The 25882-nt window shown below is 37.5% G+C and overlaps 5 long non-coding RNA genes across 25 annotated transcripts in view; 1 reads left to right on the top strand and 4 right to left on the bottom strand.

Moving 5' to 3' along the window:
* LOC136237580 (uncharacterized) overlaps positions 1-25882 on the top strand; it is a 33114-nt gene that overhangs the window by 2002 nt on the left and 5230 nt on the right. For 6 of the 11 annotated variants that reach the window (XR_010692537.1, XR_010692536.1, XR_010692533.1 and 3 more), the window contains 9 exons: positions 767-1102; positions 8917-8966; positions 12317-12416; positions 13284-13335; positions 13566-13674; positions 14141-14249; positions 16207-16339; positions 20857-21218; positions 22187-22295. This is a non-coding gene — a long non-coding RNA (uncharacterized lncRNA). Of the gene's footprint in view, positions 1-766; positions 1103-8916; positions 8967-11753; positions 12254-12301; positions 12417-13283; positions 13336-13565; positions 13675-14140; positions 14250-16206; positions 16340-20856; positions 21219-22186; positions 22296-25882 lie in introns of all 11 variants that reach the window. The other 5 variants (XR_010692542.1, XR_010692539.1, XR_010692540.1 and 2 more) reach the window with 4 other exon arrangements.
* LOC136237586 (uncharacterized) lies at positions 4000-7789 on the bottom strand. 7 transcript variants are annotated; one of them, XR_010692564.1, is made up of 6 exons: positions 7254-7789; positions 7082-7211; positions 6873-7026; positions 6182-6696; positions 4304-4324; positions 4004-4087 (listed from the first exon to the last, which is right to left on the bottom strand). It is a non-coding gene; the product is annotated as an uncharacterized lncRNA (long non-coding RNA). The 7 variants fall into 7 exon arrangements; XR_010692563.1 differs by having other exon boundaries at positions 4985-6696; XR_010692560.1 differs by having other exon boundaries at positions 4485-6696.
* LOC136237582 (uncharacterized) lies at positions 7798-10052 on the bottom strand. The gene is made up of 5 exons (XR_010692550.1): positions 9978-10052; positions 9449-9924; positions 9279-9397; positions 8071-8130; positions 7798-8013 (listed from the first exon to the last, which is right to left on the bottom strand). It is a non-coding gene; the product is annotated as an uncharacterized lncRNA (long non-coding RNA).
* Positions 10102-25788, bottom strand: LOC136237591 (uncharacterized). The gene is made up of 3 exons (XR_010692572.1): positions 25504-25788; positions 24997-25092; positions 10102-10435 (listed from the first exon to the last, which is right to left on the bottom strand). It is a non-coding gene; the product is annotated as an uncharacterized lncRNA (long non-coding RNA).
* On the bottom strand, positions 11115-17915 carry LOC136237585 (uncharacterized). 5 transcript variants are annotated; one of them, XR_010692555.1, is made up of 3 exons: positions 15052-17887; positions 14869-14939; positions 11115-13075 (listed from the first exon to the last, which is right to left on the bottom strand). It is a non-coding gene; the product is annotated as an uncharacterized lncRNA (long non-coding RNA). The 5 variants fall into 5 exon arrangements; XR_010692558.1 differs by lacking the exon at positions 11115-13075 and adding an exon at positions 14008-14576 and having other exon boundaries at positions 15052-17874; XR_010692554.1 differs by having other exon boundaries at positions 14869-17915.

Below are 25882 nucleotides of genomic sequence, written 5' to 3' on the forward strand. Positions count from 1 at the left end.
GATTTTTTAAATAAAGCCATACAAGGTATGATGTCATCAAACATTAATGCATGTATGGCTGCACGTGCAAGCTGTTGTAACATAATTAAACTTGTCAAGACTTGATTGTGCCTGTTATTAATCGCCTGTATCCTGTCTGCAATGAATAATAATATATAGCTGGCAGGATGATGCAACATTGACATGTGATGATGTAATACTGAACCTCTAATAGAACATCAGTTTGAATTGTCCAGTTTACATTTTTGTATTTGTAAATCTGGCCTTAAAGATCCATTCCATGTCACCATAGAACACTTAGCTTTTGTTTTATGAAACAAGTTGCTAGAACAGAATCTAGACCATAAGTAGCACGCTTTTTTGCATCACCACTCATAATGTCACTTTATAGTGATGTCATCCACACTTGGTACACGTGACTGTAGGTACTACTTCCTGAGGGCAAAGATATTTGCTGTGCATGTTATGAAGCTTTAAAATGTTGGAACTTATCAAAACTCATGCAATGACACTTAAGACAGGTATCTAAAATATGGAACAATTTCTGGTATTTAGAAAGCAGTTCAAGTAGCAGTGCTACCCAGCCAGGTGTTCAACAATAGTCCGTAATTCCTAGTGGTAATAAAGGTGCTCCCTTCTTGACATACTAGAACACCTTAAGTTGTGCACACTTTGCTGTGCCTTTTTTTTCATTATGAGATCTTCCTTTGGAGTGTGATTATTAATTTCAATTGCAGCTAGTTAATTGTTTTTTTTTACTTTACAGAAACTTATATAAAGCGACATCTGGAAGACAGTCTAGGATGCAGCCAGAAAGAAAATCTACTCCAAAGAAGGCATATATGGCAAAGAGAGGACAGTGGACCTTCAAGTAATGGAGAATCAGTGACTGAGGTACGGACTACTCAACAACAGCCACAACAGAGACCTGCGACATCATCAACCAGTTCAACAAGTTTTAGGATAGTATATAACCCGATACCAACCTTACCTGCTCATCCTATCAAACAACAGACAGATCCTGGGGACCAGATAACACCATCAAGCCATGCCACCGTTGTTAGTGGGACACAGAGATGACCAGTGTAGTTGGAAGATGCAGGTATGGACAATCACCACATATTGAAATATATAAATGCTTTAGCTAATCACTTACTGCAACACAAAAATTAGAAATATTTTTGCTTGTCTTTAAGAAACCCAAAGGCAAACTAAAACCATGGTAACAAACAGTAACCATGACAACATTCAAGTGATATGACATAATAGAGACACACCAAATAAGCACTTGAAGGGCAGAGTGACAACCCACGTTTGTGGAGATGCAAAATGACAGTTAATATAATATTATTATTGACTATAAGATTAAGGCTTAGAATTTGCAACTCAGAAATGGAATGGATTTGTAGCAAAGAAAGGAGATCAGGTACTGCAAGAATGATAAAGCTATTTGCCTCTTGCTCCAAGGATCTAGAGGCGGTGTTTCACGTAACCTTGTACTATCAAACCTTCTACTAGTCACCATGTAGCCTGGCGTGAAACAGCAAAATAACAAAAATATATCTATATATATTTTAAGAGATTACATTTATGATATGGAATAAAGACTATGCAATAAATATGATAACTTATGGGTTACATAACTACAGCGACCTCTGCTTTTGGTGACCATAGAAAGATCACGTCTCTAAGTTAGCTATCTGTAAGTGAGCACATTTGTGCAGTTTTTTGAATGCCTTATGTGTATAGTAGGTTGTGTGTACACGACAAAAATTTTAAATTTAGAAAGTTTTCTGTTCACTCGAAAATAGTCTGCTATGTAGCAGATATTTTTGCAATTTAGATTTTAATACACAGATTTCGCAAAATAAAAAAGAAAAAGAAAACAAGTTGATGTTGTGCTACTTCTAAAAACCAGGCGTCATGCAGCAAACAAACCTATCTGGAATTAATTAACAGTGTACTAAACTAATATTTATATTGGGTTTTGCTTTGTTGCTACATACACAATTGAATCATAGTAATTTGTATTTCATTGATGAAATATTTTGTAATTCTGTAATTACGTTGCTAAGCACTACTAAGGAGGCATACCTCGACAAAATGCTTTAACCCACTAATGATGCACAGAAGTATCTTTTAAACTATTTTATAGTTCGTCTATAACATTTTCTTATGCAAATTCTCCAGGCAAAGCCTCAAAGCTGCTGTTCATTTTCGTTCGCGTGTGTACTATGTACAGGCCCTTCCTCCCCCCCTTTTCAACTCGAAGGAATTCATTATACCCGGTAGCCTAGGAGGCCAGCTGTGTTGTTTTTCGGCTGTTTGACATCCGTAGAGCCCTTGGGTAAGGCCTTCACCATGTCCTTATAAACTTGTTTCACTCGTATTTCAAACCGGCACATATTAATCGTCTTAAACCAAAGCTTACCTGCCCAGAAGTTTAATACAGGCTTTATGTGGCCTTTATCACATAAAGGCTGTTATTAGCAAACAAAATTTTGTTCACGTGGGTGCAGAAAGACAAACAAATATACAAACATACATCCATACAAACACACACACACACACACACACACACACACACACACACACACACACACACACACACACACACACACACACACACACTTTTCAGAAAACAATTTCAGTAAACCAGGTGCATGCCCACAGCCGGCCCCGACCTTCGGCTAGCTGTGGGCATGCACCTGGTTAAAGAAATACAAGACCTTACACATACAACCTATTCATTATAATATTATGATTTTGTGCAGTTATGTATTTGTCATTGTTATTATCCACTGTAGCTAACAATTACATTAAGCCTCATGTGACTATGATGGAGCTGTGATAATATAGTAGCAAAGTACATGCAGTACCATATATATCCATATTAAAGCCAAGCTCAAGTACACACCTGGGCTCAAATACATGACGGGGTACTTCATCCCAAACTGCAGTACAGAATACATGCCTGGGTCTGTTTAAACACTGGAGTGTTAAAAACTAGGTTATAGTTCTAATAAATGCTGGGAGAGTTTGTTTGCTAACTCAGGGAGGCTGGGAAAATTGAGACACAGAAACGAACACCAAGTGTATGTGTGGGGAGTCACTTCCATAGAGTTTAGTGGCAATGTTTGATCCCAGGATCAAGATGTAATCAAGTAATCAAGAGTTTAATTCTAGTTTCCGCAAGCAATCAAAAAAGCACTATTATTAATTTTTTATTCTTCAAGAAAGTTATTTTGATTTTTGGTTAAACTCTTTTTGGTTAAACTATCTATAAATCAAGCTTATTTTTGTAAATTAGCTGAAATCAAGTAAATATTTGATCAAACTGTTTGATCCGGGTTTCCTGTTCTAATAATAGTGACCACTCCTTGATAATGCCTGAATAAAGCATATAGCTAACCAGAAAAAGGTTCTAACCATTATTACACAATGCTTACCCATACAGCATACAAAAGAACACCACACCACACACACACTGTACATGCACGAACTCACATACGTACACACACACATGATACACACAGAAACTTGGGGCAATCCTTCTACGCGTCTCCAGGAGGAGTTGCCTGCACAGCCTGAATTGTGCACAGGCACCCTGCTTGAGTGTCATGCATGGATAGAGGCCATGGAACCCGAAATTCCGCAACAATTTCTACATAGCTATGTTGACACCAGGCCACCAGGTCCCTAATATTATACAGCTGGGTATACTGGAGCAATGTGAGTAAAGTTAAGGAAGCAACAACCACAATTGGGCATAACCGAACATCAAACCTGGAACCTTGTGATTACAAAGTGCTTGACTATATGACACGTGTGTGCTCACACACACACACACACACACACACACACACACACACACACACACACACACACACACACACACACACACACACACACACACACACACTGCATGCAAACACGTACTATTGTGCACAATGGTTTTCAGGAAACAGGTATGCACTCTTTTATTTCCTTTAGTTTTTACTAACCTGATCACATGAGGTAGTTATAGCTTCAATTTCATGACAAGCCCCTCCCCTTTAAGCTCAGCATGTTCTGGGAGCTACACAAACTATACAAGGTCAAGCATTCAGTATCAACCAATACAGCCTTCCAACAAGTTATCCCTTACAGTTAACAGATACTGTACTTATCACCATGGATAACAATTAACTCTTATAATATCACACTATTATATTTAACATCCAATTGTAGTAATTGTATATAAACTGACTTAGACTTAATATGTGTACATTAATACACTACAAATACACTTGTATGTGTTTACCTTACTTCCCATTAACACCTCCTGTAAAGTAAAAGCAATAGATTAGAATATTTTATTTAATGCCCACCATATGTGAAAGAAGCCTGTAATCCTTTATTAACCTATCTAGTAGTTCTTATTATAGTAAAGAGGGTGTATTCAAATGCCATATTTAATTACCACTAGGTTGTAATAAACTTACAGTGATCACATCTTCAATTGAAACATTAAACAACCAACAATGCTATTATGTAATGATCACATGATCTCTGATTTAGAAACAAAAATGGCGGCTGTTGTTTTGTAGTTAAGTTAGTTGTATGTGACGTCTTTCGCACGTGTGGTCGCGTTCTGGGCGGGTTTTCACTTTCAAAATGATTTTTACCACGTCTGAAATAAACTACTCTAATAGAACACACGGCGGCGTTTTTAATTCTAATAGAGCAGTCAGCCACATTTCATTTCTACATTAAGTTTGTATTGGTATATTCTGTAAACCTCATCCTCAATGAACAAAAATGTGCATTACATGAAGAAAATATGTGTCTTAGTATGGTATAGGTCTATATGATGTACTCAAAGAAATAGCTAGTGTATACTATATTGAGTAACCTGGAATCTGTTAATGTGGACACTTGAGGACACCTACAAAATTAGTTAAGGTCTCAAAGGATGCTTTCCATTATGGTCTCAATATAGTACCTCATTTGAGCTATCCCCTTCTGTTCATGATAGAGAGAGTGGTTTACCAGTTTAATTGCCTCCCATTTGGTCTGTGCACAGCCCCGAAGGTATTCAAAAGTGCTCTCAAGCCAACTATGGAGATGCCAAGATCTCTGGTCATCTATCTAGTAGTATACATGGATGATATGTTACTGATGACCTCCGTGATGACCCCCGCAAAGCAATAGTTATCAGGGCAATGGTATCCTGACCAGATAACCTTATAGTTTCTTCTCAAAAATGTGGGTTTGGTATCAAATTGCTGAGACATCAGTAAGCTCTTTGACAGAGAATCTAAAACTGCTAGAGAAGAAAATCAGCTGTTGGCAGCCACTCTAGCAAATTAAGTGTGAATAAGCCTTCCTGCAACTGGTCAATTCCATAGCTGTTGCTTATCTACAGAAGTGGGGGGACAGCATCACCAAAATTTTCTCAGCTAACAAAGGACCTCTGGTTGTGAGGAACATCCTCGTGCAGGCTTAAGGAATTCTGAACACGGTTGTAGCAGACTAGGAGTCCAGAACTTTATCAGACAAGTCAGATGGGAAGCTTCCCCCAATCTTGTTCCAGAAATGCATCATCTACTTGGTCCATTGTCTACAGAAGTGGGTTGGTTACATGTTATCAAACATCTCTTGATTAGCTCTATCCAATACCCCCTTTGTCTTAATATCTCTCTCCATGTACCACAAACACAATACTTTACTTTCCCAAGTGCTAAATTTTCTATACCTCTTAGTGAACATAACAAAGGGTTTTAAATATCAGTATCAACACCAAGGATTGGATATTATCACTCAGTCACATAATGTGTACCAACAAGTCCCTGTGGCTAGGGCCAGTTGATCAAGTCATGTTAGTGGAGGTCACTTTTTGGCTGATCTTTTTATTCATGCTACTTTACTGACAATTTCTTTCCTAGGTTCTCCATGAATTGGTGGTTTCTCCTATTTTTGTTCCAGGTCCCTCTGATCCCTCACAAACCTTTCAGCTACCCCTAAACACAGTATTTAACTTTCTCAGCTGAAATTTAAGTGTTACATAATCTATACATATACCTCAGTTTTAATGAATTTGGTTCTTTATAATTAATCATGTACAATTTGTGGTTAAGCAGTTATGTGTACCAGCAGGTCTGGACCAGTGGATCAACTCTCTTCGGGTTTTTTCACTTACTTATGGAAGGTTACTAAATCAGTTTTCTTGGCTCCAAGGTTCGCATTGAACACCTCGTACAGTCTCTGCCTACTGTGTCCACTCTTCTGTTCTCCCATTTGTGTTTCAGGTCCTCACAAACTAACTTTCCAGCTACCCCTAAACACAGTATCTAATATTCCCAGCTAAAATGTAAGTGTTACATACATAATCCATACCGCTAAATAAATCGGATTCTTATATCAATCACGATTTGTGGTTAAGCAGTTACATGTGCCAGACCAGTGGATCAAGTCTCTTCAGTGTTTGCTTTTTTCAGCAACTTTACTACTTTAGCTTTCTAGGCTCCTACTGTAGGTTTGTGATGAACAGGTCTGTCCACCCTCCAGTGACTAACTAGTAAAATTAGTAGGTTGCTAGATTCTGTCCAATAATAAATTCAAAAGTTTGTCTGATTTTGGTTACTGTTAACCATTAATCAGTTGATCTTGATTTTAATTTGACAGGAAATTTGATTGTGTGTCAACAATGTAAACCTGCCAATAAAGCATCTACTAAACTACATGTTAGCTCAAATTTATTTGGAAATTGACTTGTACTTAATTTAGAGACCATCGATCAAAATGAATATATAGAAAATGTTTTGTAGATCATGTGAGCTAGGAGCTCTTATTGATCATTTTTACATATAGCCCTTCTATTTATTGCTTACCCGGTGACGGCTAAAGCATCCATGTTTGGCCCTACAAATTTACGATGTTTACACAGTCCAATGTTGTGTTTTTATAAACCTCCATACGATGTCTTGAGAAAGTTATGCTGTACACTTCGTGGGAATGTTGTTTCCTGTCTCATTTATTAGTTACCTGTGCGAAGGTGAAATAACATGTACAGCTAATGTTTGTACAGTTAATGGGATACCTTTTGAAATTCTTCAGTATTCACAGCTAGACCAGAGATGCCTCCACGCAAAAGTTGCTGACTTGTCACTCACGTGATTCCACTTAGTGACGTGTTATTGGAAGGAATTGGTATTTGCTAGTAATTACACCTGTTTATAAAAATTCATTGCAGACTGTTGCAGTTAGCTCACCACCATAGATGCAGCCCACAAGATTTTAGTAGCTGTTTCCTTCAACACACAGCTAACTAGCATCTTCTAGCTATTCCTATCCTCTTACAACACTTTAGAAGTATTTCCCTTTTAAATACCACTAATAAGATGGTGATGCTGCTATCTAGGTAAACAATAGACTTGTGCGTTGCAATAACAATGGGATAGGATTTGTGTGTTTGTATTGTTTTGTAGTAGGTAGCCTTATCCTGAAGACTTATTTTCTTGATAAAGTAAGGGACTTCAACATTATGGCCTAGCTATGTAGTAGGATTCTGCGCAACCTTGTTTCTTTTGTGTACTGTTTGAAAGGACTGTAGCCATTTGATGGGCTGTTAACTGGTGTACTGTAAGTGCTTCTGCAACACATCAAAAATTTTCTGTCATGTTGTAGGTTTAAATTTCTGGATGAAGAGTACTTTGTCATGTGATGTCGATATCACATAAAAGGGTGCGGGTTCTATACTGACAACATGAGCAAGCTACAGTAAAGGAGCATCAGTTACTCTGCCTGTTCTCTGTTTAGATCACTTCAGCATAATGTATGATAAACAACTTCTGATTCTAATCAAGATCAAGTCAATCTGCAACTGATATTTTTGATAATTGTTGTTTCTGACATAACCACTTAATGAAATATATTCACCAATAAAAAAACGTGTGTGTGGTAGATTATAGCACCGCTGAGTGTCACTGCTTTACTCACAAAATTGTTTGTATACTTTAGTTAGTGTTGAATCTGTTGTAGAAGGAATCCTGACAAGTTAACAGGTACATAAATAATGAACGTACTTACCAGTGTGCAATGATCTGGTGATGCCAGAGTGAGTGAGCAGTTTTGGAGTACTTCTTAGACCTGAGGATAAACCACAATATCTGTTACACCGAGTCACTCATGCACATACGTATTACACAAAGATTGTTGTACTAGCAAGCTTATCCTCCCAGGACAGGACTAGTAACCTGCAGGAGGACTACGCCATGTCTCATATAGAGGTCACAGAACCCAATGCTCCACAATGACCCCAACACTACTGTGTGAGACATGAACAGTTGGGTATTTGCTTCCTCAGTTGACACCAATTAAGTACCCATTATACTGCTGTGGAGACGCACACACACACACACACAACACAACACACACACATACAACCACCAAAACCAGCAAACCACTTGGTCTCACTAATACATACTTGACCCATACAGAAGGGTTTTGGTTCTTGTACCTAAAGTTAATCTTCTTGTCAACAGAAACTGGATGACCTTATATCAAGCAGTAGCAGTCCATCTCTGCTGGGTTTCTAACATTCCAGCACGCCACACGTAAAAAAAACATTAGGCAATTAGAACTGCCAGGGTGCTTTTACCTTAGTGAAACAGCTTCTGTAGCAAACTTGTGGCACACCACTGTAGTGTACAGCTCCAAGGATTCAAATGTTCACTGATTAAATCAGTACAAGAAACCACACAAAAACAAGATCCTTAGAGTAGCGGCTTTAGCCAATGTTTGTGAAACAAACACTGCTCAGCACACACGCACACACAATGTGCACCAACTGTTTATCTAGCTGTTATTAAAAATGTATGTACTGATATATTTTTATAGCAAAAGAGAAGAGTTTTAAGTTTTATTTCTCTATAGGATATTGATGACAAGTGAATTTGATCAGTCAAGACATCAAGTCAATTGATGTAAGCAAATTGTGTATACAGTAGCTGCCTTGTTTAAGTCAAGACACACACCTAGCGAGACAACAGTGTAATGGTTATGTATACAATAAATTATGATACAAAGCGAATACCATCATTCTGTTAAAAGTTCTTATGTGGTTTGTGTAAATTACCTTATTGTCATGTAAAGGCTAATATACTAACTCTGGCATACTCCACAAAGTTGTTAGCATTTGTAGTACTAGTATAACCTTGCTGGATACCAGTACTGGTGTTATTGCATTACTCTACTTCAAAAATGAACAACTCTACACTCATTCAAGCTGCATTTACCTTGATACAATGCTTGATCCTTATGCTGGGTCTCCATACATCAATGTGCCAAGCTGTTTGATCATTCTGAACTCCATCAACCTGTTGATGTATGTAACTTACACCTTCCCATGCAACACCTAGAGGAAGTGAGAAGTGTAACTATGAAAATGTTTTTGTGTTGTTATTACATTCTGGAGATTGTAAGGTGGGATATAACATCAATGGAGGGCAGCAGCACTGAATGGTGGCTGTGATACTCGTCTCTATGGCAGCCAATTGTTGGTATCACTGTTCTGACTTCTTCTTTGCAGTCTTGTGTGTTCCTCAATATTAATAGGGTGTACCTCTACAGCTTTCATGGGCTACATAGGCTGTGTAGGACTTGGTGTTTCTATTCATACTATTTTATGGAGTGGGACTCCTCTCTGTGTGTTTCTCCATCATCAACAGAGACATTTTGTACACTGTATACCCATGGCCACAAAATCTCATGTGGTTTCTAGGTTGCTCAAGCTACTCTTCAGTGAGGATTACTGGGACTTAATATCCCATTGCCATGTACTAATCGTATTTCATCAATCAGGAGGCATTTTAGCACCCGACAAGGTCCAGTGTATTTTTCAAATCAAAACCATTGGGCTTGTGTGCACGCTCCCAACCTCACCTTTGGTGAAACACTTCCAGTAAATGAATAACATTAACTGGTACTATTCAAACCTTATATATTGTGACTTTTCCTTCTTCTGTTCTTAGAAGTAGCCAAACTTCTACCTCAACATAACACTGCCCTATGTATGGAAGGAAACTAATTTATTTGTACACATGTATGTACTTAGCAGTTCTTGTGTACATGATTCTGCTCATGTGATGAAGCCGTGGCAGATTGTACAGGCTGGATGAGCCCTGAGGATTTGAGTCTTCTAACCTGCAACAATACACACACACATGCACGCACGCATGCATGCACGTCCGCCCGCCCAAGAATCCAATCTTCATCCCTCCTCTAATTCTCCATAGGAAGTATTCAACCATCTATCCAAGGGATGTTGGATAACTTATTTACAAACTGATTTATTTACACCAGTGACTCCAAATCTATGACATATCATTCCTAGAATATCAGCAAAGTTCTTCTGGGGCCCACTGACATTGCTATGAATAGTGGCATTTGTAGCCTGGGGGAATGGTAACAAACACACACAGAGACAGCACCAACAATGAATGATAACAAAGCAGTAAGCTTAACTGTACTAGAAGCATACAGCATTTCTTTAGCTACTAACTTCAAAGGTACAACAAACCACACAACATGGTTACAGCCAATCATATCATAGCACATGGCCTGCACGTAACTGTCTACAATTACATCATACAGTTGTATACGTACGGTCAATTCTTGACACAACCAGAAAATTGAAGCTCTTAGTTTTATTGGGCCAATAATCATGTTTTCATGAGCCACAGAACACATTGTCTGTGGCCTTCCACCAGTTGGTATATTTATTAACCGGCCCTAATGGCACTCCCTTCCACCCACACGTCTCTAATGGAGTGGCTAAAAGAGCATCTTTTTGTCAAACAGAAAAAATATACTACCTACAGAAAAGACACCTACGCAGACCTACAGACTAACTGCCCAGAAATCAATGAGCAGACAGGCACGTGTGCTGCAGCAGACACACCAGGTATCTAGAGCTCGGCAGATTTAGTCTTACTGAGATACTAACAAAGCAACAATACTATATTTGAGGCCAGAGTTATGACACAAAAACATCGAAAAAGTCGAATTGTCAATAGTAAAATACAAGAAATTTGGATGCAGTGGCATACAGTAGAGGTAGCTGAGTGGTAACATTTCTTTTTTTCTTTCTTTCTTTTATAGAAGTACTGTATCATCTTTTAAAAAATACTCATTGGAAAGTTCCTGGCAACACTGAAGTGCCTTACTCGTATCATCACCTCCTAGCTGATAACGCCCATGATTGATGAATGCAGTAACATGACTGTACTAGTACCAGCCAATGACTACAACATAGTTAGGAGGGATACTTAGCTACTCTTGAGGCTGTGCTCAGGTCCGGACACTACTCTGTGTTACTCTTGCATAACACACAGTAGGATACCAAACAAACACAAGCCACTGTTACTCCTCCACTGATATGCTCCTTGTGTAGAGTAAACATGATTGTAACTATACTAAACCATTCTCTCTGAATTTTCTTAGTTTCAAAACTGAATTACAAGGGAACAGAATTCCAACATCTGTAGCACAAGAGTAGCACGGAAGTAGTTAGTAATATATCGGTAATCATCTCATGTAACACAAAATGCTTGTGTAGTGGAAGTTTTCAACTAGACAACTAACTAATGGTTATCAAGCTAATTTAAAACTAGCAAACCAAGCTTATTATTAGACAACAACTGATGGACCAAGTTCTGCTGTAATTGTAAAGGTTTTCTTACACTCATCATGTTCAATACTGTCTTTCTCAGGGAACACCAAGTAGCGGTAGGACTGGCCATTATCCAGCTCACCAATCTTATCATTGAAAGAAACCACAGAATCAGGCATACCCCACCCTCCACCCTGATAGACAGTGTAACACACTTCTCAGAACCAAGTGACATTCTAATTATCATCAAAGAATTCCCTTACTGTATCCACCAGATGCTGTAAACAGGAATCATTAGATGTAAACAACTGGATGTCCATCAAGTGGTAGGGTAAATAGCAGAGGAAACTGCCTTAAGGCTCCCAATTTTATACCAGCCAGATGTGCACGCCAGAAAAGCACATCCCTACCAACAAGCTGTAGTTCTAAAAGGTTACTTAATAAACCAGTGGAAACATTGAAGAGCAGTTGTTGATTATGATTCTTCACTACTAACTGCTAGAAAACTGCAGCCATTACTTGGCAAGCAAAGACTACCCATGAATGATTGATCAGCAGCCTTACACCTGAACACCACTTCTAAATCTCATCTAGTATTAGGTAGTTATGATTAACAACTAAAGTGTTTAGATGTGTATTGTACTGTAGTGTATTTTGTTTTAGAGATTGGAATATCATTGAGATGAAGAGCAGCCAACCAGCCATTGGAAGAGCAAACAAGATGACAATGTACAAAACAATTTGAGTAGTTGCTTTGGAAAAGGTAAGTCATTGTTTTCCCTTTTTACTCTTTGATGTACAAGTAAATTTTAAAGTTTTTCTACAAATATTAACAAGATTTAAGTTGCATGGTAGACCAGTCAAGCCACACATCAGTACTGAAATCCTGACCATTAGGATTTTACCAGCATTGATGTATGGGAACTTGTCCATTAAGTAACTGTCACTTTGCTTTTAACATTTTCTACAATATCAAAACTAAACAAAATATATAACTAAAACAAACAATGAATTCTGGTATGTAAAATAACGTATGTACACTGTAAAATTGAAACACCTTGACTAAATGATGTGCACAATAGAAAAACTAACTACAGATATTAAAAGATTTTTGTTAATCATATTTAATAGAATTTTTCTACTTTGTAAACGTTTTCAGTATAGACAGTTCTTTCTGCACAACATATTAAAAATTAGAAACAAACTTTTTGGATGTTTGTTTATAGAACCTTCAACTGAGTAAAATGCACATTTGTTCCAGCACTAATAATATAATATATATACAAGAAGTTTAAGTGAGTAATAATTTTTTTACCTTAACCCAAGTATAAATTATAAACCAATCTCTTGAAGCTATTTTCAAGTTTTTGTGAATACATATGCCACTGCTTGATGGCACCAATTAAAATGCTGGCAATAAGACTGTGGGCAGAATATATACAGGCAGTATATAGCTACATAGCCACTATTTTCAGGACTACTGTAAAGTATGGTTGATTATAGAGAAATGATAATACACACACACAGAATGGCTCATCAACTATAAATATTTTTGTACAAATATGTTAAAACAACCACTAACTGTTTGTGTATATGGTGTAGACGTGTTGAGAAATATTCTATATTATAGGTGTCTGTTGCACTGATGAGCTAGCAAACAATTACATCAAGTCAAGATGCTGGTAAGTAATAACATGTGAACAGTTACCATATAGGGTAGCTAATGCATGTTTGCACAAAGATTTGGGGGTGTGGCTAATATGCTATAGATGCCACATTCCCAATTAATAGCAATTGCAGCAGTAGAGGAACATACATGACACACTACTACACATGTACACACGTCATGGTATCATACCAGGTGCAAAAGATGAATGTTTTTAAAGTGTTACATATGTTTTGTTTTTTTTAGACCCAGAGGCAAATGATGAAGGACTAGAGAAGTGGGGAAAGACTTTGTTCAAAGAGCTTGGCACTTTGATGTACAGAGACCCAGCACAAGGGTCAAACATTGTATCCAGGTTAACACAAGGATGTAGAGTTGTTGTTTTAGAAGCAGAGTAACATGTTTTTAAAAACAAACATTTTTTTGAGGGTAGGACATTTTGTACATTATTGTTTTAACTTTAATCCCCTTGTCCCGAGGAAACCTGGGATCCACTGGTAAAAGATGAGCACATTGACTAGAACCCAAATTAATGGTCCTGGCAGATCATCTGATAGTGGCAAAGACTCAATACCACCATTAGTCACAGACAAGTCTCATCCTAGCACAGTTTTCTCCTACACTAGATTATCCTGTATGTAACAATGATACATCGTTTCACTGCTTTGATCATCCTAATCTAAAGACCTTTCCAATGGCACAGAATGATGTGATGAGTCAATACACCACGTGAACTATACATGCACACAAGTACACATATGCACACACATCATTACCAAATGCACAAATGAGTGTTTTAAAGTGTTGCATATGTTTTTTAGACTCAGAGGCAAATGATGAAGGACTAGAGAAGTAGAGAAAGACTTTGTTCAAAGAGCTTGGCACTTTGATGCACAGAGACCTAGCACAAGGATCAAACGTTGTATCTAGGTAAACATAGTGTTGTTTTTATAACACAGAATAATACAATTGTAACACCACTGTAGTATATAACATTTGGTAGCCATGGGAGTGCATTTGAGATTCTGTAAACACTTTAATGTAAGGAAATCCGGCACAAGGAGCCATCATTGTATCAAGAAAACTGCAGCTTTAAGACCTTGACAATTTGCTCCAGATGTGATGAAATGTATGAGTGACTATATGTTTATCAACGGTTTACCACACAGCATGAGAGCTGTACTGGCTACACAAAATTTACCTTATACAATGCCAATTGCTATATGCAGTAGTGGGTGGTTGTGTAACCAACTAATACTGGAGAAGAATAATCTAACAGGATCGTACACTTATTGCAAGTGTGCACTTTAATTAGTGCACACTTCCAGGACAAAGCAAATGGTGCCATACAACCTTCAACTGGTTAAACATGTGGGTGGCTGAAAATAAGGCTAATTATCGTTGCCGTAAACATGCCACAATGGACGAATATTTCCACAGCAAATTTGATACGTCCATTACCATATATATATATATATACACGTGTTACTTCATTGGACAATGAATAACAAGTGAGTTAAGTGTGATACACGACAAAAACATTACTAACTTGCGTGCGGCTATTTGTAACTCCATTCATTGTTAAGTTTACGAGGAGTCCCATCAATATCTGTCATCTCTCTGCATATAAGGAGACGCTTATGAGGCTTCACGACCTTTTATATTTGACAAAGCATGGCCACAGACAGCCATTTTCTGTTTGAGAGCCTACACAGCACAATGAGTTAACCACCTTGTAATTGCTCCAGCAAATTCATTGGCCATCTTTCTAAGCCATATCACACAATACTAGTAGATTATTCCTTACTTCTTTGTTACAGCAGCATTTTTACCTTCTATTTCTTCTTTCACTGTCAATTTCATTAACGCTGGGGGCGCGATCACGTTTACCGAATTAATTCAGATTAAACTGGATATTAAAGTTTTGTGTCAGTTATGACGTAATGCAACCAAATTTTTTTTTGTATATATATATAACAGCTGGTGTCAAGCCACACAACTGTTAGCATGGTTAGCAGGTGTCACATCATAAGCCACTAATATTCTTGGTGGTACTCCTACATACATGACTTTCCCTAATGGACACTAGAGAGTATTCACAATAAACACACTAACATTTTTATGTCCCATTGTTACATCACAACTTTGAAAGAGTATCTTGAGATTTACGTAGCAAAGAAAATGTAACACGAATGTAGTGGGTTTGTTGTACATATATACTCTCTCTTGGTGAACAAGTGTCCACTTTCTATTGGATAAGCCATACAAGGTATGATGTCATCAAACATTAACGCATGTATGGCTGCACATGCAGCCTGTCATAACATAATTAAACTTGTCAAGACTTGATTGTGTCTGTTATTAATCGCCTGTATCCTGTTTAATGGTATATAGCTCATGCATTTAAAATACGGAGTGATCTCCAGTGTTTAGAAAGTAGTAGTATTGCCCAGCCGAGTGTTCAATGATTGGGATACCAATTATAGCAATAATCAGTAATTCCTAGTGCTGATAATGGTGCTTCCTTCGTGATATAATAGAGCACCTTTAGCCATACAATTCTCCTGGCCTGTTTCAAGTCCTATACTTTGCTGTGATTTTTTTTTTTTTTCATCATGAGATCACATGTTTTATGCAACCTATACTGCCTATCAAACAGGGTCAGAAAACAGTAACTTGCATTGGTAAATTTATGGCGAGTGTCAAATAGAAGTGGGAACTGCACAACTTACGGTCCCTAATGCTAATTCTACCAAATAGTCGCAGACAAAGAAATCTCATCCTTTAAACTAGGGATTGTGTCTCGTGCAAAGTAAATTATATTTCATAATTCACATTATTGTTGTTTTATTTAACTAATTCAAGATATGCAATTACATTTGTCTAGCATTAATTCTGACAAGACCAAGAGTTCTTTGCAGTGGGAGGGGTCACGCAGCATTGACTACCAAGTCAGTGGTCTGTCAGTCGGTCTCCACACATTACTATGTACAAGACCTGACCTGTGCTAGCAAGATCAGGTGAGTATGTTAATATTATATTACTTGTGTGTATGAGCTGTGAACTGTTGTAAGGGGATGGGAGTATTACTACATGTAATATAACTACTATAAAACATGCATTATTGGCAAGATAGGTTTGTGAATGCCCTATGTTGTTTTTATTTTAAATGCTATATACTACGAATTAATGTACTTTAATATATTAGTTGAAAAGAAGCAATGTCAAGGTTAATGTTTATATGTAGACAACAGGTTCTGGGGACCAGATAGTTCTGTTGTAACTAGTCAAAAATTATATGCGTAAACGCACAAGCTACTGCAGTGGATAAAAGGCACATCTTTAAGTGAACATCAGTAGTTAACTATACTCTGTGTGTTTACTTGTTCTTTATTTATCTGTCATTTTGTAAAGTACAAAGATTGGATAGTGAGTGAACTATTCCCCCACTCTCCAAGTGCAACAGTTGAGTGCTGTAAACAACAGCAGTGAAATCCTATCATTAAATAAAAGCACTCTACTATAATAGTCAATGTATGATGAGTAAATGAAAAAACTAAATTATTTTACAAAAGGAACACCCAGAGGATCCATATAGAGAGGTTCCACTGTATAATGCACTTACTGGTGTGTATAGTATTTTAAATGTTTTTTACATCTACAAGAGATACTCAAGTCAAAATGCAGCCAAGTGTAAATACTATTCTCATACCAGCATGTTCCACAAGTCCAGCAGAGAGTTTCACATAACATGACTGGGCTGTAGAGTATTCATAAACAACTTAGTAATATAGACACAGTTTGCACTGTAATTTGAGCAACAGACAGCCATTTGTACAGTAAAGAAAAGTGACTTTTTAAAGATTACCTTCATCTGTCATTGGATCATTTCCAGTGGACAATGGAAGCTTTTACATGTTGCAAAGTACACTGAGAAATCTGTTATCGCATGCAATATGTTAAGTATTGTGAGGAGAATAAGTACCAACAGTGTTGCCAAGTACATTGCAGGGAAAGAAGCTTTAAAGCCTGTTTACACTAGCCATCTAGTTCGACTAACTCGAATCAGAGCGATTTCTACGTCAGTGTAAATGCATACCGTATCAAACAGAATCGTGTCGAACCACTCTGAAGTGGACCTGCTAGGGATGTGGGTCTGGTTCGATCTAGTTCGCTCTACTCACCCGATATAAACAGTTGCAAACCAACAGTTTGATTTGGCTCTAATAAGCAGGATAAAGATACGGAGAACTACAGCTAAAATGGCGACTGTAAAGATGAAATGAAGCAACAGCGAAGTATTTATGGGACGATACAGAAGGACAGCCTCAAGAACAACAAAAGGACTCTGAAACAAACAGGTACGCATGTGAATATAAACAGTTAACCAGCTCCACATAACTGAAAGGTTGTTGCCAACACTGAAACTTTATCATGCCTACTAACCTTATGATAACAAAGCACACAAATCCTTAACTCCATCAACAATCTGAAAATTATGATTGTGGGTTTAAGTTTTTTTGGTGATTGGAGCGGGTTTGACCTTTGTAGTATAAACGGGGCTAAAAAATCGATCTGGGTCGAACTGAAGCGATCTCATCCAGAGCTGAGCGATAGTGTAAACAGGCTGTTAGTTGCACAAATCAAGAATTGTTCTCACTTTTGTGCTGCTAGTTAAAACTGCATGCAATGCAAAGTGTAAAGAAAAGTTTTATAGATCAAATAATTATCTTGATGCACAAATCTCGTCTGTAATGTTAAGATTATTAGGCCTCAGATATGGTCTGATTTGTGACAACAATTTCACAACTTGGTAGCATAACTAGCCAGACATCAACTCTCAAGACCATATTTGTATAGTAACAGATTATCAAATGTATGGCCATAGTGGGGCAGGGTCAGTGACCTTTATACCCAGGACTATGCTGGTGACTGATGTGGCATATTGAGGTGGACTAGTAGTTACCCTTAAAATCACTCTGTGTAAATGACTGATGGTGAACACTAGACCAGGCTTTATTGTACGTCAAGGATAGTAACCTTGCTCTAACCATCATTGCTGATGAAGAAATGTCACTGGTACTGAGAACTCTCTCTATTGAGAGAATTGTAGGAATGTCATTATATAATTGCTTGGTTTTACCAGTATATGCCAGTATTCAATTGCATTGTATTAAGCCCAGTTCATACTATTTACTTTACAGAAACTTTTTAAAGTGATGTCTCCAAAGAGAAGGCGCACCAGCCAAAGAGGGGACAGTGGACCCTCAAATAATTTAGGAGTCATCAACTGAAGTATGGACTACTCAACAACAGCAACAACAGAGACCTGTGTCACCATCAACCAGTTCAGCAAGTTCTGGGGTGGTACCATCTAACCCGATACTAAGAATCAGCCTTTCCTGCTCATCCTGTCAAACAACGTACAGATCCTGGGGGCTAGATAGCACTACCATCATCAAGATCTACTAGAACAAACCATACCACCATTGTCAATGGAAGGGACACAGAGATGACCAGTATAATATGACAGTCAGAAGATGCAAGTATGAATGTACAGTGACCACACACAATGTCCAAAATATATGAATGCTTTAGCTACTTTCAGATATATATACTTTAGTTGTTTTCAAGGAAACACAAAACTTAGTACAAATTAGAAGTATTTTGACTTGTCTGCAGAGCCCAAAGGCAAACTAAAACTAGGGCAATAAACCCGTAGCCATGACAACATTCAAATGATATGACACAAAAGAACAAAACTAACAACCAGTTCAGCAGGTTCAAGGGTAGCACTATCCAACCCAATGTCTACAAGATCAACCTTGCCTGCTCATTCTTGTCAGCAACAGGTTCTGGGGACCAGATAGCTCCATTGTAACTGCTCAGAAATTATACAAGTAAATACACAAGCTACTGCAGTAGGTGAAAAGTACATCTTTAAGTGAACATCAGTAGTTAAACTTGTACTATAAACTATGTATACTCTGTGTATTTGCTTATTCTTTATTAATTTGTCATTTTGTGCCTACAAAGATTGGACAGTGGGTGGACAATACCCCCACTGTCCAAGTGTAACAGTTGAGTGCTGTAAACAACAGCAGACCCTCCCAGGTCATTATAAGAGAACTGGCTACAGCTCATGTGAAGGATATTACATGAAGTTTTTATCATGTCTGGAAGAAGATCAAGGACACAGTCAACAAGAAAGCCAACACAAGGATGAATGAATTAGATATACAAAAACTAGTAGTTATTTGATTAATGTAGTACAAGATATATAAACTTTAATCCTTATAAAAGAGTAAAGAATTACATGAACATTTCTTGTCTGGAAGAAGTCACCAAAAAACTAACTCCAAAGAGAAGGTATACCAGCCAAAGCGCGGACAGCGGGTCCTCTTTTTTGATCAAATACAAGAGATGATAACTTACTAACAGTCATCTTGCAGCATGTTTAAAACATTTATAATTTATATGGAACTTAGTATTATAGACTGTAATTAGAATGCCATTTGTTGTGGTAAGTGACTTGTTAAAGATTACTTTCATCTGTCATTGGATCATTTCCAGTGGGAAATGGAAGCTTTTACACGTTGTAAATCACACTGAGAGATCTGTTACCGCACGCAATGTCTTAAGCATTGTCAGGAGAATAGGCACCGATAGTGTTGTCAAGTACAATACAGAAAAGGCAGCTGCAGTTGTCCATGAAAGATTATACGCCTACAAATCAAGGATTGTTGTTCTTCAGCAGCCTCTAGTGGTTGCAAAGTGCAAGATCCTAGATCATGTTTTTGCTGATGTACAACTTTTATGCAAGATATTGAGCCTTAAAGGAGGCCTGATTAAAAATAGCAATTGTAAGCATTTTCAAAAATAGCTTTTGTAGCATAGCTAGCCAGACATCAACTCTCAAGGTCACACAATTCAGTGACCTTCACAAGAGTTGATACCCAGGACTATGTTAGTGACACATGTGACATATTGAGGTGGACTAGTTGTCACCCTCAAAGTCACTCTGTGAATGACTCTGATGGTGGACACTAGGACCATTAAATATTGTATGTCATTTGTTTTAAGGATAGTAACCTTATTCTAAGCATCATTAACGTCACTCGTATTTGAATGTTACTGATACTGAGAACCCTCACAATTGAGACTTGTAGGGTTGTCAACATATAATTACTGGAATTTATCAGCAATACAATATTTTGAACCTTAACCCAACAATACAAGAGCAGCATGATTTATTTTATACCACACCAGTCATGTATGATAATAGTATACAGTGGACACCTCTCTGTAATGGACACTTTGGGACCTAGAAATATTTTGTTGCATGCAATAAAATTAATAGGTTTCATGTTACAGTTTGGAGGTTAATAGTTATGGAACTATACATACCTGTTTAGAATATAATCTTGAATTATTGGTAGACTAGTGTAAGTACAGTTCCTTTATTAGTTTTAGAATTAGTATTCAATTGTAGGTAGTAAGCTTTAGTTAGTTAATAGTTATATTTTTTACTGTACAGACACTTTTAAAGTGATGTCTGGAAGATGATCAAGGATGCAGCCAGAAAGGGAATCCATTCCAAAGAGAAGGTATATATGGCAAAGAGAGGACAGTAGACCTTCAAGTAACGGAGAATCACCGACTGAAGTATGGACTACTCAACAACATCCACAACAGAGACTATCAAACAGTTCAGCAAGTTCTAGGGTAGCATAATCTAACCCGATACCAACCTTGTCTGTTCATCCTGTCAGACAACAGACATATCCTGGGGACCAGATAGCACCATCATCATCATCAAGATCTACTAGGAGGACAAGTCATACCATCATTGTCATTGGAATTGTCACAGAGATGACCAGTCTAGTATGACATAGTCAGGTATGAACAGTCACCACAGTGACCACACAGAGTTCCCAAAATGTATAAATGCTTTAGCCACTTTCAAAAAAAAAACACTGTAATGCAAGAATTAGTACAAATTACAAGTACTTTTGCTTGTCTGGAAGAAATCCAAAGGCAAACTAAAACCACGGCAACAAACAGTAACCATGACAACATTCAATCCCACCTGACATATAGAGACACATCATGTGATGATGATGTAAGAGACACACCTAATATGGTAACAAGCACTTGAAGGACAAAGTGACAACCCACGTCTGTGGAGATGCAAAATGACACTTAGTTAATATATTATTGACTATAAGATTAAGGCTTAGAATGTGCAACTCAGAAATGGAATGGATTTGTGGCAAAGAAGAGAGATCTGGCACTGCAAGAATGATAAAGCTATTTGCCTCTTGTTGCAAGGATCTGAAGATAGTGTTTCACGTAACCTTGTACTATCAAACCTTCTACTAGTCACTATGTAGCCTTGCGTGAATGGCAAAGGTAACAAAAAAATTCTTTGGATTACATTTGTGATAATGGAATAAAGACTATACAATAAATATAGTATACGTGTTATGTTAAAAATAACTAAAGTAGGCCCTGCTTTTAGTGACCACCTTCATAGAAAGAACACATCTCTAAACTGGCCAACTCTAAGTGAGCACCACTTGTGCAGTTTTGTGATTGCCACACATGCAGCAGGTTGAGTGTATATGACAAAAATTTAAAATCCAGAAACTTTTCTGTTCACTTGAAGATAGTCTGCTAACAGATGTTTCTGCAATGTAAACTTCAATTGGCAATTTCACAAACCAGGACCTTACACACGCAACCCATTCATTATATAATATGTGACTTAAATAATGATATTATCTGATCTTGTGTGGTTATGTATATATTGCAGGTAATAACATATTCTCCTTGTACTTATTATTGTTATTCGTTATTCACTGTAGCTCCATCTTGTTCAACAGTTACACTAAGTCTACCATAACCTCATGTGACTATAATGGAGCAGTGATAATATCAGACATTCACACTGGTACACATCAGAGGCAGTGGAGGGTAGGTGGTATATTATTACTTGTATTGAATGTGTCCGTCTGTCTGTTTGTCTGTGTATGTTATAAACTGGAAGTTGAATACCAGTTGTTTAACTATCATATTACATCTTGTTTTGTATTGTAAACTACCCATATATTAAGGTACTAGCTAATTTCTGTGTATATATATGAAGCTAAAATTTAATTTATTGTATGTTGGTAGCTGCTACATGTAATAGATAAAATGGCATCAGTTGTAATACATTGTAATGATACATATATCCATATTAAAGCCAAGCTCAAGTACACACCTAGACTCAAATACATGACGGGGTACTTCATCCCAAACTACAGTACAGAATACATGCCTGGGTCTGTTTAAACACTGAAGTGGATTATAGTTCTAATAAACACTGGGAGGGTTTGTTTGCTAACTAGGGGAGGCTGGGAAAATTGAGACACAGAAACGTATACCAAATGCATATGGGGGTTAGTCACTTCCATAGGGTTTAATGGCAATGCTTGATCCCAGAATCAAAATTCAATCAAGTAATCAAGGGTTTATTCTAGCTTCTGCAAGTGATCAAGCTCTATTAATGATTGACAACTTTTTATGCTTCAAGAACATTACGTAGCCTTTTTTTGGTTATACTATCAAGGAATCAAGCTTAATTTTTAGCTGAAATCAAGTAAATATTTGCCCATCAAACTTCCTTGATCCTGTTCTAGTAATAATGACTACTTGATAATGCTAAGCTAACTGAGAAGATGAAAGAAGGTTCTAACCATCAAAACAATTTATAAGTTAACACAAGCATGTGCTTATACCCAAACAAGCACACAAGATAATATCACTCCACACACATGCTACGCACGCACATGCTACGCACGCACATGCTACGCACGCACATGCTACGCACGCACATGCTACACACTACTTACATGTGTGCACACTACACTACACTACACTACACTACACACACACACACTACACGTGCAAGCATGTGCATAATACACACAAAACAAAGCCTCGTGCAGTTGTGCAAAATACAGCTATTGCCACCCAGTGAACCTGCATTTGGGTGCCTGTGTAAGGTGCTCAAATCTGTGCAGACAACTCCTTCTGGAGAATTAGTAACCCACAGGAGGATTGTACCAAGTCTCATGGATAGAGGTCGTGGAATCCAAAATTCCACAACAACCTCTACATCGCGATGAGAGACAAAGACAGTTGAGAATTTTCTCCCCAGTTTATACCAGGTCCCTATTATTATACAGCTGGGTAGACTGGAGCAATGTGAGTAAAGTTAAGGAAGCAACAACAGCAACTGGGCATGGCCAAACATTGGAACCTTGTGATACCAGGGCACTTGGCTACACACGCACGTGCGCACATACACACACATGCATTATGGACACCTTGGGACCAGTGTAATATGGACACCTTGGGACGAGTGTAATCATACAGTATGATAATAACTGTATAGTAGGGACCACAAAGGAGTAGACGTGGCCCACGAAATAAAATCACCCAAAAATCAACCTCAATTTTCCCTGACGACGATGAGGCAATATTGGTGAGGTAAAACTAAGCCCAACAAGCTTTCAGATCGATCCGAAACACTTTCAATAAGTTGCTACGGAATTTTAAAAATTTTTATTTGACGGAATTTTCTACTTAAGTAAGTAATTGACTGACTGACTGACTGACCGATGCCTTCAGACAAGCATAACTCAATAATGGCTAAGGCTACGGGCTTGATTTTTTTCACTGTTCGATGTTGCTTCGGCCCGACAGGTGTCTTTTGACATACCGCAGTACGTACAATGTATTCTTCATGGACTTACCAGTGTCCTCCTTTGTGTCCCATTCATCTTTGCTGACAGGGAAAGGTGTCGATTTGGCGCGAGCACATGATGGCTTCCCTTCGAAACTGAAATTGTCCGTATTTTTCATAGTGGCAATTTTGATTGCGAAGGTGCTTTTCAAACAGTTCTTGATTGGTATTGCTGTGTAATGGGTTGAACATAGCCAACAGTGAAGCGTAATGGATACTTCATGTTTCAGACGATAATTAATAAAATTGGGGTGCGGCACCATTACTTTTGGTATGCGTAGATTGTAGAGGTGCTTCCGGAAAAAGTTCTTGATTCATACTGCTGTGTAACAGGTTGAACATAGCTGACAACCAAGCGTAATGGATACTTCACTTTTCAGATGATAATTGATATAGCTGGGGTGTACGGAGCCATTTCAGATGTGGTATGCGTGGGTTCACCAGTCATAATAAAATTATTTACAAAAAAAAGTCTACAAACAAGTACACGAAAAAATTTGGAATTTTCAACAGAGTAGGGACCATATATAGCACATCGATAAAAAGTACTGAAACAAGTTGGAGTACTCCATGATATTAAATCACAGTAAAACAATTATCCCTACTGTGCTCAAGTAGGGATATAACACTTCTTATTGCTTTACTGTGATTTAATATCATGGATTACTCCAACTTGTTTCTGTACTTTTTATCGATGTGCTATGGTCCCTACTCTAGTTGAAAATTCCAAATTTTTTCGTGTACTTGTATTAATATGTACACATTGGGACCAGTCTAATCACTACCACTCACAACACACGCACACCACTTTTTTTTTTTTCAGAAATAGTTTTTAGGAAACAGTACGCACTTTCTTTTATTTCCTTAATCTTAATTTTCACTAACCTGAACATGAGGTACGTAGCTATAGCTTCAATTTCATGACAAGATGTAGTGGAGCCCCTCCCCTTTAAGCTCAGCATGTTCTGGGAGCTACACAAGCTACATATACAAGGTCATTGGTAAGCATTTAGGTCAACCAATACAGCCTTCCAACAAGTTATCCCTTACATTTAATAGATACTTAGTAATTACAAACCACCAAGAGTAACAATTAACTCTCAATACCACACTAAGATATTATTTATCCATCCAGTTGTAGTAATTGTATATAAACTGACTTAGACTTAATATGTGTACATTAATACACTACAAATACACTTGTATGTGTTTACCTTACTTCCCATAAACACCTCCATAAAGTAGAAGCGATAGATTAAAATATTCTATTTAATGCCCTGCATGTGAAAGAAGCTTGTAATCCTTTATTAACCTATCTAGCAGTTCTTATTATAGTAAAGAGGGTGTATTCAAACGCCATATTTAATTACCACTAGGTTGTAATAAACTTACAGTGATCACATCTTCAGTTGAAACATTAGACCACCAAGAATGTTATTATGGTAATGATCACATGATCTCTGATTTAAAAATAAAAATGGCGGCTGTTGTTTTGTGGCTAAGTTAGTTGTTTGTGACGTCTCTTGCACGTGTGATCACGTTCTGGACGGGTTTTTACTTTCAAAATGATTTTTAGCACGCCAAAGATAAACTACTCTAATAGAACATACGGCGGCGATTTTAATTCTAATAGAGCAGTCAGGCATCTACTTCATTTCTACCTTATATTTGCATTGATATAGTCTGTAAAACTCATCCTCAATGAACAAAACTATGCATTGCATGAAGAAAAGGGATCCAAGGTTATAAGTGTGTCTTCATATAGTATATA

Source organism: Dysidea avara, chromosome 11, assembly GCF_963678975.1.
Source record: "Dysidea avara chromosome 11, odDysAvar1.4, whole genome shotgun sequence".
Lineage (NCBI taxonomy): Eukaryota > Metazoa > Porifera > Demospongiae > Dictyoceratida > Dysideidae > Dysidea > Dysidea avara.